This window comes from Myotis brandtii, unplaced genomic scaffold (genome assembly GCF_000412655.1).
Source record: "Myotis brandtii unplaced genomic scaffold, ASM41265v1 scaffold1032, whole genome shotgun sequence".
In the NCBI taxonomy this organism is placed as follows: Eukaryota; Metazoa; Chordata; class Mammalia; order Chiroptera; family Vespertilionidae; genus Myotis; species Myotis brandtii.
Window position 1 is genome coordinate 96,266 of NW_005353467.1, and position 13,324 is coordinate 109,589.

Genomic DNA, 13,324 nt, shown 5'->3' on the forward strand with positions numbered 1-13,324 from the left:
CCGCCCTCGGCGTCTGTGGAACCAGCTGCTCCCGGAGGAGCCCGGGCTGCGCAGGTGACTCGGGTGCCTGTCCCCGCGGCGCAGGATCCCCGGCGCCTCTAGGAAATGGCTGCAGGCTGCAGTCTAGGGCACAGAGGCAAGGCGTAGGCATATGATTTCTGTAGCTTGTGCCGGAAGCTCAGGGGTTAGTGACAGCAGCTCATTAATGTCACCATTTTAATGACCGCATATCATCCGGATCTCTTGACGTTGGAGGGAAAGTTTAAAAGATAACTGCTCTTATGTGGCTAATACTCTCTATGACGGGATAAAGCGGATTCCGAGTCACTGACATTGCTTATTTGGCACTATTATTGTTGCCTTACCTCTTTGGTTGTATTTTTAAAAAGTTATATATTTTTATTGATTTCAGAGAGGAAAGGAGAGAGAAACATCAGTGATGAGAATCATTGATCGGCTGCCTCCTGCACGCCCCCTACTGGGGGTCGAGCCTGCAACCCGGGCATGTGCCCTGACCCGAATGGAACCCGGGACGGGCCGATGCTCTGCCCACTGAGCAAAACCAGCTAGGGCTCTTTGGTTGTATTTTTAAGAACTCTTTCAGCCCCGCCAGTGTGGCTCAGTGGTTGAGCATGACCCATGCACCAAGAGGTCACAGGGCACATGCCTGGATTCCTAGTAGAGGCGTGCAGGAGGCAGCTGGTGGATGTTTCCCTCATAGATGTTTCTATCGTTCTCCTCTCTTCCTCTCTCTCTAAAATCAACTAAAACTTTAAAACATTTTTTTAAAGATCTTTTTTAGAAGGAATGAGAAATGTTTTGGGAATTGATTTAGAAATGTTTTTCGATTCCATTACTCTTTAAATATATATGTATATTCTACCTTTTTATTGATTTCAGAGAGGAAGAGAGAGGGAGAGAGAAACATCAATGATGAGAATCATTGATCTGCTTCCTGCACGCCCCCTAGTGGGGATGGAGCCCACAACCCGGGCATGTGCCCTGACCCGGAAAGGTGAGCTCCTGGTTCATTGGTCAACGCTCAACCACTGAACCACGCAGGCCGGCTGATTCCATTACTCTTAATAGCTAAGTCTGTTTTTTAAATTATTGGTAAAAATTCTGGAAGAACTCTTTTTTCTTTATCTGCCTTCCTTTCCTCTTCCATTTTTTACCTTCTTGTTCTTGCGTCATTTTCCCATCCTTTAAGTCTTCACTGCCCTTTGCTTTCCAACATCATAGGGTTCTGTAATAGGCTCAGTTGGGCATGACCACACAGCACTTTCAGAAACTGCCATGGACCCTGCTTGTAATACTGGCTGGGTCTTTGGCCTGTTGAGCTTCTATTTGACCCTCTACCATCATGTGGTCCTCCAGTCAGTTTAACAAGATTTAATGGCCTAAAATTGTCCTCTGTTACAGTGATTTCTACTACTGAGGAGAAATATATTTTCTTGAGGCATATAGTTCAGTTTTTGATTTGGTTACCAACCTTGCTTCTTTTTGGACATTGATTTTGCTCCATTGATTAGGGCCCACAATTATGTTGGGTGTTCCAGCACAATTAATGCTGTCCTAGGTTGCTTTTTTTCTTTTAGCCCATACTTTATTGATTCTCCTGGTAGATGGGCTTCCAAATCTGTCTTTCCTCCCATCTCCAGCTTGTCCCATTATTACATTCAGGGTATTGCTATGGAAGAGTATTGTGTGCACCTTACATCTTCTGCCTCTAAATTCCTTGGTCAGGCACTGGTCACCCATTCCTTTATTTCTGTAACATTCATTTCAGCATTCCTGACCCCTGACTTCTGTTGCTAGAGCTGCTACCATATATGTAGGAATGCTATTGGCTTTGGGGGAACAGATACTGCTAGTTCTAAAGTACATTTCTTATTTAATATATCATGATAAGTATTCTCTTAAGAATCCACATGTTATCTAAAATATTAAAAAAGAAGTTTCAGTGAGGAGGAGGAAGGGTCAGGGGTTAGCTTCATACAAAGTAATTTTTTCTATAAGCATTTCAATGTATTAAAGATATAAGAAATAAAACCTGAGCAATAAGGCCATTTATTTGGCTTATATTTAAAAGCAATAATCTTTCTCTACTATCATCAGCAGTATTATTAGCACAGTACTTTGTATCCTTATATTTATTACTCATTATTTTGATAAATATATAACTGCACTCAAAACAGCTGTGTTGCTAGCAACAACTTTTCTTCCTGTGATGCCATCTCTTTAGGACCATTAGCAGTTTGCACAGTGCAATTCAGGTTCCTTATTAAATTAATTATACTTCGTTAGTATTATAAAAATTCATACTATAGCAGAAATCACTGTATGTGCTTGTATGTCATAAGTTGTATAAACTTTGGTGGACTTAGTTTGGAGTGAATCATAACATGATTCCCATAGGAAACCAACAAATATTTGGAGCATAACCAACCATTCCTTCATCTTTAAATCAGGGATAATATAGTTCCTATATCACAGGTTTGTTCTAGGAGCAATTGAAAGACTGAATATTTATGTACTCTTTCATTGAACAAACCTTTAGTGAGTACCAATATGTACAAAATACTGTCCTAAGTAAGTAGTGTACAGTTCAGTAGAATAAGAAAGCCATGTAAAAGATGAAATTGATTGTAATGGGTACAATATATGATAGAGGTATATAATAGAGGTGCAAAGGAGAGTAACCATAAAAGGCTTTGTGGAATAGTTGCCACTTGAGCTGAGTCTTGAAAGATGATTAGGTATTGTCAGGTAGCCAGTTGTGTTGATGGCAGTGAGTAGACCAAAGCAGGAGGAATGATATAGAGCAGTGGTTCTCAACCTTGGCTGCACATTAGAATCACCTGGGAATCTTTTTAAAATCCTGATTTCTGGGCCTCATCCTCTGGAAATTCTGTTTCTTTGTTACTAATGTTGTGGCCCCACCCCATAAAGAAACAGAATTTCCGGAGGATGAGGCCCAGAAATCAGGATTTTAAAAAGATTCCCAGGTGACTCTAATGTGCAGCCAAGGTTGAGAACCACTGATATAGAGGCTATGTGTTCCAAAACTGCAGGTGCAAATGATTAAAGGAGAGAGGTACCAAAGGTGTTACAGGGTGGGATGAAGTAAGTATATGAATAATTACCAAGGTGGAGACTGTATGACACGAAGTAGGTTTGTAGGAAAGATGATAAGTTTTGAATATAGTGGATTTCAGATGTTTGTCAATAGTTAATATTGCAGATGCTTATGGGATATAATGCCTATAGAATGGAGATATAGGTTACTAATAAAACCACAGCCTTTAAAAATAACTGCTCTTTTAGACACATTTCTATGAAAAGTGCAGTGACTTCAGTGATATCTCATATTCTTTGAAAAAAAAAAGTATATAATTTATCACCCATTTTTCTTCTTTACTCTTTTTTAACTTCCCTAGTGTTCATTTTTTATTCACCTAGGCTTACTTACTGGTATCCTTCCACTCTGAGGCTTTACCCATTCTGAAATACATTTAAAAGTTTAACCACTTCTGGACTACATCAAACAAAAAGTTTTTGCACAGTGAGGGGCACCATCAACAAAACAAAAAGTCAATCAACTGAATGGGAGAACATATTTGCAACTTATACATCTGATAAGGGGGGTAATATCAAGAATATATAAGGAACTCATACACTTAACACCAAAAAAGAAAAAAAAAAGAATACAATTAAAAAATGGGCAGAGGACCTGAATAGACATTTCTCTAAAGAGGGCATGTAGATGGCCAACAGATATATGAAGAGATGCTCAGTATCACTAATCAGGGAAATGAACATTAAAACCACAATGAGATATCATCTCACACCTGTCAGAATGGCTGTTACCATTAAATTAACAAATAAGTGCTGGTAAGGATTTGGAGAAAAGGGAACCCTCATATGTTCTTGGTGGGATTGTAAATTATTGCAGCCACTATGGAAAACAGTACAAAGATTTCTCAAAAATAAAAAATAGAAGCCCCATAATGGTCCAGCAATTCCACTTCTGGGTATTTATCCAAAGAATACAAAAATACCCATTCAAGAAGATATGTATGCACCCCTATGTCCTTACAGCATTACTAATAATAACCAAGATATGGAAGCAACCTAGACATCCATCAATAAATGAATGGATAAAGAAGACGTAGAATATAGATATCATAATATATATATAGACAATAAGCTTATGGTTGCCAAAGGGGATGTGAATTGTTTTTAAAAAAAGGTCCATTAAAAAGAAACACCAGCTTTGTATCCCTAGTGGTTGGTACATAATTGATACCTCAATAAATATTTATTGGAAGAATACTTCATTTGCAAATAATGCATTTAGATAACATGAGTGCACAAGTTAAAACATTTATCCACCTCTAGGAAATACTTCCCAACGTATTCTATGAGGCCAATATCACTTTGGTAAGAAAATCAGACAAAGGCATATAGAGAAAATTAGATCAATCTTCTGGTAAAGATGGCTGAGAAGGTAAATGTGATATTCGCAGCCTCCCACAACCACATCAAAATTACAACTAAATATAGAACTACCATCATTCAGATCTGCCTGAAATCTGGCTGAATAGAAGTCCTACAACTAGAGAAGTAAAGAAGAAAGCACATTGAGATTGGTAGTAGGGGCAGAAGTGTGGACGGGCTGGTCTGACACCCATGTGTAGTAGTTTTTTAATTGGAAGGGATATCTTCAAGGCCTTCTGTGAGAAGCAGGGGTCCCCAGCCCCCCAGCCCCCAGAAAAGAAGAGCTGGGAAGAGAAGTCCTCATAACTTCAGGCTGTAAAAACCAGCAGGGATTGTGACTGAGTGACATGGAGGCTGCTAGAGTCCCAGGTGTTCCTCTTAAAGGGCCAGTGCACGAACTTACAAGGTCCTGCTTACTCTGAGCTCCAGCATGGAGCGGCAGCTTTGGGGGAATCCAGGGACATATGGGGAGGAACTGGACTATCTGGCATCAAGGCAGGAATCAGGGGTGGCTTTTTCCCAGACAGGGGTGCTAGCAGGGGTCATTGTTCCTCTGCTGGAACCTCCCTGTCACAGAGCTGACTGGCAGCCATATCTGAGTTTCCATCAGCATAGCCCACATTGTTCGCTCCACCCTGGTGATTCCCTGAGACCCTGCCCCATCCAGTTTGCAGCCCCATCCAAGCTGCAGTTGCTTTTCTATATGAATGACCTGTCTTTGCTAAGGCTCCAGACTTTGCTAAAATCTCTTAAATAAGCAGCAGCTGGAGTCAGCGTGCCCCAAACCCATTTACCAGGCTGTCTTGCTTCACAGCTGGGCCTCACCTGGGCACTTCCTAATGAAGTAGCAACCATCTGCAGATCTCTTGGTAGCTCCTGCTGAGTGGCCCCAGGCAGTGGCTGACTTTGCAACTCCCAGGAGGCCCCAGAGCCAGTGCACCGGTGTGCATTTTCAGAACATACCATATTACAACTCTACACATCCACAAGTGACACACTGAAGGGACAGACTCGGTGAGTACCAAAGCCCCACTGAAGCAAGTCCTGCTCTATAGGTTGTCTCTTGCACAGCAGCTCTTCCATTGTACACCCAGCTGGTCTTCACAGTCAATTCCTTCCAGTGATGCCAACAGCAATCAAGGCTCAACTATAACAAGACTGTGCACACAGTCCACACAGGGGTGCAGCGTACCTAGAATGCCCAGCTCAGGTAACTGGGGAGGCTGAGCCACTGAGCCCTACAGGACACCTACTACCCAGGGCCACTCTACCAATCCCAGGAAACATAACAATTCTACCTAATACATAGAAACAAACATAGGGAAGCAGCCAAAGTGGGGAAACAAAGAAACATGTTACAAATGAAAGAAATGGAAGCAAGAAAACTACTGGATACAGAGTTCAAAACAATGGTTATAAGGTTACTCAAGGATCTTAATGAGAGCCTCAAGGGACTTAATGAGAGTTTTAAGGGACTTAGTGAGACTTTCAAGGATCTTAATGAGAATGTCAAAGACATGAAAAAAGGACCAGTCAGAAATTAAACATACACTAACTGAAATAAATAATAAATTACAGGGATTCAATAGTAGAGTAGAGCATTCAGAGAATCAAATCAAAGATGTAGAATATGAGGAAGCAAAAATCACCCAATCAGAAAAGCGAAAAGAAAAAAGAATCCAAAAATATGAAGGTAGTGTAAGGAGCCTCCAGGACAACTTCAAGCGTATCAGCATTTGCATCATGGGGGTGCCAGAAGAAGAGAGAGAGAGCAAGATATTGAAAACCTATTTGAAGAAATAATGACAGAAAACTTCCCCTACCTGGTGAAAGAAATAGACTTACAAGTCCAGGAAGTGCAGAGAACCCCAAACAAAAGGAATTCAAAGAGGACCACATCAAGACACATCATAATTAATCTTGAAAGACACAGAGAGAATCTTAAAAACAGCAAAAGAAAAACAGTTACCTACAAGGGAGTGCCCATAATAATATTAGAGACTTAATGAGAATGTCAAAGACAGTAGGTTCCATGGAATGTTCATCAGTAGGTGCCCTGGCTCTGGGGCCTCCTGGGAGGTGCAAAGTCAGCCACTGCCTGGGGCCACTCAGCAGGAGCTACCAAGAGATCTGCAGATGGTTGACTGTGAAGACCAGCTGGGTGCCCATATGACTGTCAGCTGATTTCTCAACAGAAACTTTGCAGGCCAGAAGGAAGTGGCAAGAAATATTCAAAGTGATGAATAGTAAGGACCTACAACCAAGATTACCCTACCCAGCAAAGCTATCATTTAGAATTGAAGGTCAGATAAAGAGCTTCAATTCAATCTAAAAATCAAACAAAAGGAACAAGAAATCTAATGAACAAAATAAACTGATGAATAAAATAGAATCAGAGCCGTAGAAACATGGAACCTACTGATGAATCTCAGAGGGAAGAGGGCTGGGGGAGAGCAGGAAGAGATTAACCAAAGATTTTATATGCATATATGCTTTATCTATGGATACAGACAACAGAGTGGTGAAGGCCAGGGCAGAGCAGGAACTGGGTGGAAGGGGGCAATGGTGGGAAAAAAAGGGGACATCTGAAATAATATTAAAGATTTTTTTTTAAAAAGCAGCCAGGTGAAGACTGGTGGGAGGGGCAGAGATGGAACTGGTTGGTGTATGTGAAATACAGAATTTATTCTTGTATTATTTATTTATTATTGTATTAATTACTTTAGCCTACCTCTGTATGTAAAGGATTATACACCATATACAAATAGAACTTATCCTAGGAATACAAGGTTTGTTCAACATCAACGTAATACACTATGTTATAGAATAAGAGACAAAATCCACATGATCATCTCAATAGACTGGAAAGAAAAACATTTGTCAAAATCTAACACACCTCATAGTTAGAAAAGAACAATTACCTAAACACCTGATAAAGGTAATCTGTGAAAATTCCATACCTAAAATCATACCTTATGATGAAGGACTGAGTGCTTTCTCCCTACAATCAGGAATGAGACAAGAATGTCTGCTCTCATCCCTTAGCTTCATTTATTTATGTATTTATTTATTTATTATTTATTTCAGTTTTGTGTTGGAGATTCTTGTTAGGGCAATTAGGTAAGAAAAAGAAATAGCCATCAATTGGAAGGGAAGAAGTAAAGATTTCTATTTATAGATCACATGATCATGTATGTAGAAAACCCTAAGGAATTCACTAAAAATACTTTTAGAACTAATAAATGTTTTCAGGAAGGTTGCAGTGTACACGATCAATATATTAAAAGCAATTTTACTTCTATACACTAGCAGTGAACAATCTGAAAGTGAAATTAAATTTTATTTCAATAGTTTCAAAAAGGATAAAATTCTTCGGAATAAATACATTTTTTAAAAAAAATTCGAAACTTGTACTCTAAAAAGCATAAAACGTTGTTGAAAGTTTTTTTTTATTTTAAAATATTAACAAATACTTTAAATTGACTTCAGAGAGGAAGGGAGAGGGAGAGAGAGATAGAAGTATCTTTGATGAAAGAAAATCATCCATCAGCTGCCTTCTTCACTCCCCACAGTGGGAACTGAGCCCACAACCCAGGTATGTGCCCGACCGGGAATTGACCCGTGACCTCCTGGTTCATAGATCCATGTTCAACCACTAAGCCACACTGGCTGGGCCACTTTGGTGTCTTTGATGTTGAACTTATTGAAGTCTGTGTGGTCGGAGTCATTGTCCAATATCAAAAGAACTTTAAAAGGCAGTCTCGTACTGGCAAGGTACTTCCTTCAGGAAAAGCATTGATAGAACCTATCCAGAAAAAGGGTTCTCTTCCAGGCCGTCTGTTGTACAACCAAACACTGGAAGCTGGTTTTTATCTTTTCCCTTCAAGGCTCAGGGGTGAGCAGCTTTATAGAGAAGGCAGTCCTGATTATAAACGCTATTGCATTTGCACAAAACAGTAGAGTTAGCTTATCTCTTCCTTTCTTAGATCCTGATGTTTGTTTTTCTTCCCTACTAATAAATGTCTTTTTTGGCATCCCCTCGGCCCACCTCCCTATAATAGGACACCTTTGTCTGCATTAAAAACTTGTGATGTAGACACCCTTTCTCTTCATTGATTTTCTTTTTTGTTCTTCTCAATAACTTTCTTAATGGCATCTGGGAACTGGTCTGCTGCTTCTTGGTTAGCTGAAGCTCCTGTTATCTTGACATTTTAAAAATCAAACCTCTTTCTAAAATTATCAAACCATCCTTTCCTGCCATTAAATTCTCCAGCTTTAGATCCTTCACCTTCCTTTTGCTTTAAGTTGTCATATAATGACTTTGCTTTTTCTCGAATGGAGTCTATAGGTATGTCTTTCTAGTAGCTATCTTGCCCCAACATAAAAGCTACATTTTCAATACAAGATCAAAAGGTATTTCACAAAAAGTGCAAGGTTTTTGTGCCTGCTGGTGTAACTGCAGCAGTGGGTTCACAAATTTCATTCCCTACCCCCCCCCCCCTTTTTGTACAAGGGTCCTTATGCTGGATTCATTTATCTTGAAATGGTGAGCAACTTCAGCGCCCCCCTTTTTGTACAAGGGTCCTTATACTGGATTCATTTATCTTGAAATGGTGAGCAACTTCAGCAATTCAGCTTTTTCTTGTAATATGACTTTACTTCTTGGGAGTACTTCTAGAATCACTAGTGGCACTTTGTTTGGGTCTTATGATGATAGTCAAGATTTATGGTATTATACTGACCACGATGAAAAATATATGAGATCCTTGATAGATCTCTTTTAATTGCAATATGCAATTTATTGGAGAGACGAACTGCTTACATGGCAATGATTACTATCGTGGTATTTTAAGCAGATTCTCACAACACGAGCTCACCACTTATAGCAGTAGGAGGTAACTACAAAATTATTATAGTAGTACAGTATGTACTACAGTTAATTTTATGCAGTTATGATTTAATATATATTTACATTTTTTATTTCTCTCAACTGAATGGTGTGTATAGTCTGGTTTGTGTGCTTAAATTTTGATAAATTTTAACTGTGTAATAGATTTGTATATATTTTGTGGCAGTAAATTACAAAATAAATTAGTTTCTACATATATTTTTTACATTCATGACATACCAAACTTTTTTTTCAATATTTCAAGGCACCACAATTTGTGAGTTTTTCAAATTGTCACAAATCTCCCTGCATATAAGTGAACCTGCACAGTTCAAACCTGTGTTATTCAAGGGTTAGCTGTAACGTAAAACTTTATTACTTTGGATTAGACAAAGCTTTTAAAATATGACACCCAAAGCACAAACAGCAAAAGAAAAATAGCCAAATTGGACTTTATTAAAATTAAAAATTTTTATTTAACCATCAAGATAGTTAAAAGATAACCCTTAAAATTTAAGAGACTTCTATTTAGAAAACAAAAAATCCTTACAACTCAATAACAAAAAGACAACCCAGTTAAAAATGGACAAAGGATCTGAATAGACTTTCTTAATAGACATTTCTATGAAGAAGATATACAAATGGCCAATAAGCACATAAAATGATGCTTAACATCATTAGTTATTAAAGAAAGGCAAGTCATAACCACAATGAGATACTACTTCATACCAACTAGTATGGCTTTAGTAAAAAAATACAATAAAAGTATTGGCAAGGGTGTAGGGAAATCAGCATCCTCATTCATTGTAGGTGGGAATGTAAAATGGTTCAAAACTTGAAAACTTTTTAAAACAGTTTGATAGTTCCACAAATTACTAAATGTGGAGTTATCACATAACCCAGTAATCCCACTCTTAGATATATCTATGGAAGAAAAAGGAAAACATGTCCACACAAAAAGTTGTAATTGAATGTTCTCATAGCATTATTCATAAGAACCAAAAATTAGACACAACCCAAAATGCCCATTTACTGATGATTAGGTAAACAATATTTATTCATTAATTAAAAAAAGAATGAAGTACTGATACATCCTAAAACATGAATGAACTTTGAGAACATTAAGTGTACGAAACCAGTCACAAAAGATTACATATGTATTATTCTACTTATGTGAATGTCCGGAATAGGCAAAATTATAGGAACAGAAAGTAGATTAGTGCTTGCCTAGGTCTGAGAGGGAAAGGAGAATTTGGTAGTGATGTCTAAAGAGTACTGAGTTCCTTTCCTAGGTGATAAAAATGTTCTAACAAGGATTGTGCTGATGGCTGTACAATTCTGTGAACATACTATAAACCAGTAAGTTTTAGACTTTAAATAGGTGAATCCTATGGGATATAAATTATATCTAGGGAAAGCTTTTATAAGATCTACCTACCTTTCCAGGAAGATGTATATCATTTGTTCTCTAGTTTAAGTTCAAGGCCCCCTTCCTTTACAAAGTTTTTGCTGATTAATAGCAATTTATTTGATTATTCCTATTCTAATTATACACTGGTCATTTATCTTACTACTTCTGTTGGTTATGTTTGCCTCTCGTATTTATTAGTCATTGTATGTTTGTGTGTAGAGATTATGTTTTAATGTCCATTACCAATATTAACTATCTCAATGCTATACTGATGGATAACCTGTAAATCCAAATCCTCATTGATTATTTAGTGATTCCTATTTTTAAGGAAACTATTAAGATGATTGCTATTCCTTTTATTTAGTGTGATTCAAATGTATAGTGGTTATGAAGTTATGCTTTGTATGGGTTAGAAAACATAATTTACATATTTTAGAAAAGGATATGCATAAATTTTTCAAAGTCCTGCAAATATATACCTATTAATAAGAAAATACTTGTAAGTAACTGTGCTGAGCTCTAGTAAGACACAGAAAATTATTGCAAATATACATTTTAAAAATGATCTTACAGTCTAATGGAGTGGAGGAATGATTTCAGAGGCAAATGTGAGAAGTTTAGGATCAGACAAATTAAGCACTTAAAATGAATTCTGGGGCGTGGAAGACTGGGCCATAGTTGTTCAGAAAATGTTTATGGAGGAATGAGATGTTCAGATAGGCTTCTTAAAAAATTCTTGTTTTTTAGGTACTAAAGTCAAAACATGAACAATGATATATATTACCAATGTTCAAAGCTGATTTGGCTAGAACTGGAATATAGTTGCCTACTACATATTCCAAAGGATTTAACAAAGTCAAAGTAATGGATAACAGAAAAGATCCTCCATTCTTCAATGAAGATAATGTGGGACCATTTTACTACAAACTTCTTTTCTATACCATGGAGCTCTTCATTGAAACATTGACTGGGACATGTTTTGAACTGAGAGTTTCACCATTGGAAGCTGTTATTTCTGTGAAAGCAAAAATTCAAAGACTGGAAGGTACTCATCTTTCTTTTTTCTTTCTTTAATTTTTAGGATATGAGGATTATATTTGTTCATCAAGAGTGTATAAATAACTTTAACTTTTCTTCCAGAGAAAATGTCAAACATACATGGAATTAGAAAGTATAGGATAATGAACCCCCATATGGCCCTTACTCAGCTTCAACAGTTATCAACTCATGAGCTATCTCATTACCATTTCTGCATTCCTCCACCTCAGTCCCCTTCTACCCAGTTTTTTTTTTTTGAAGCAAATCCGTGGTATCATGTTAGTGGTGTGAAATAATATTTTAAAAATAGTTTTTCAACAGGTTATGATGACATGCAAATTCTTCCATAACTACCCTACAGTTACTTTTTAAATTTTTTTTTATTGTTTAAAGTATTACATATGTCTCCTTTTCCCCCCATCGACCCAGCCCTGACCACTCCCACCCCCCAGGACAAGCCCCCACTGCCCCAGTGTCCGGATCCATTGGTTATGCTAATATGCATGCATACAAGTCCTTTGGTTGATCTCTTACCCCTCCCTCCCTTCCCTCCCCTGCCTTCCCTCTGAGGTTTGACGGTCCATTTGGTGTTTCTTTTCTTTCTTTTTTTAGTATATTTTATTGGTTTATTAACAGAGAGAAAGGGAGAGGGATAGAGAGTTAGAAACCTTGATGAGAGAGAAACATCAATCAGGCTGCCTCCTGCACACCCCCTACTGAAGATGTACCAGCAACCAAGGTACATGGCCTTGACCGGAATCGAACCTGGGACCCTTCAGTCCGCAGGCCGACGCTCTATCCACTGAGCCAAACCGGTTAGGGCTCAAGGAAACATTTTATACACATAAACAGAGAGAGGGAGAATCTAAAGGAGGGAAGGCAAATGGGATAACACAAATGTTGCAAAATATGAACAACTGGTAAACCTCGGTCACTGTTTTTCAACCTCCTCACTGTTGACATAGGGGCCAATCTCCCTCTGTAGTGGGCGCTGCTGTGCACTCTGAGACCAGCAGCAGCACCCCTGACCTCTGCCCACTAGGTGCCAGTAGCACCCCACCACCCCCAGTTGTAACCACCAGAAATGTGTCCAGACGTTGCCAACGGTCCACTGGGGGGCAAAACCTCTCCTTTTTGAGAAATACTGCTCTAGGTGAAGAGGACAGGAATGGTAGTTGTACACGCCTTTCAACTCTTCTATATGATTCTTAAAGTGAGAAGTCAAGGAAACGAACAGTCTTGGTTGGGAGTGTGAGCTTGCCATGAGAGGAGAGCTATTTCCGGCTAAGGGAACCTTGACCTGGAAAATGAAAATGACTTGATACCAAGGGTTAATTTAGTATCGGTAAGGTTTAGATGAATGGCGATTTGGTTTTCAGAGAAACAGAGGCAATGCTGAAGCAGTGAGTTCCTGTTGACCTCCGTATTACCTTATGGCAGTGGTTCTCAATTTTGGCTGCACATTAGAATCACCTGGGAATCTTTTT

At 38.5% G+C, this 13,324-nt stretch overlaps 1 protein-coding gene across 1 annotated transcript in view; it reads left to right on the forward strand.

Annotated features, from left to right (window-relative positions):
• Positions 1-13,324, forward strand: part of LOC106725623 (AN1-type zinc finger protein 4-like) — a 49,165-nt gene continuing 35,841 nt past the window's right edge. The window contains exons 1-2 of the mRNA XM_014537403.1: positions 1-54; positions 11,547-11,643. The gene's annotated coding sequence lies outside the window, so the exon portion shown is untranslated. The remainder of the gene's footprint in view (positions 55-11,546; positions 11,644-13,324) is intronic.